This window comes from Callorhinus ursinus, unplaced genomic scaffold (genome assembly GCF_003265705.2).
Source record: "Callorhinus ursinus isolate GAN/ISIS: 27379988/994484 unplaced genomic scaffold, GSC_fseal_2.0 scaffold3, whole genome shotgun sequence".
Lineage (NCBI taxonomy): Eukaryota > Metazoa > Chordata > Mammalia > Carnivora > Otariidae > Callorhinus > Callorhinus ursinus.
In genome coordinates, this window is record NW_027397065.1 from 26,188,720 (window position 1) to 26,189,401 (window position 682).

The following is a 682-nucleotide window of genomic DNA, read 5'->3' on the forward strand; positions in this document are numbered from 1 at the left end:
CTTCTTTCTTTTCTTTTTTTTTTAAAGCTTCGCTTGAAATAGTTGGTGCTTCATCCAGTAAAGCATGCCTCTGTGCCTAAGTAGTGAGATTTACTTTTTAAAACGCAGGATTTACGATTACAGGGTGAACAAGGGACAACACAATTACTGGAGCGAATGGCCCCTGACCACATAGCAAATCAAATAAACTTGAACCTTACGAGAACAACAAGTGGACTGTGATCTAATCACTCATGAAGCATCAGGAAAACCTGAATAATTCCAGAGGGAACACTCTAGAGCATATATTCATTGGCCATACCTTTAAGCTAAATACTCATCAGCCACTGAGGAACCTAGAACCTTCCAACACAGTAAGTGCAACACTAATAGGCTGTTCTCATCCAATGGAAAAAAAAAAAGAGATGTGTAGCCTTTCACCTTGTCTCTTTGCTCTCAAGCCTGATCTTTAGCCCCCTTCAGAGATGGACGAGCCCAATACAGTCCCTAATGCCCAGTGAGCTCAGCCTGTGGGGCTGAGAGCCTGACCTAACAGTTAAATTGCTCATGCTTACTGATTTCCTTAGGTTTCTTTGTGTAGAAGAAGCACACGAAAGGCTCTGTAGTAATAAGGGACATGGCTGCGTAGCCACTGTTACTGCCTCACCAGGCTGATTTGTAAGATTAGAGTAGCAATTTTAAA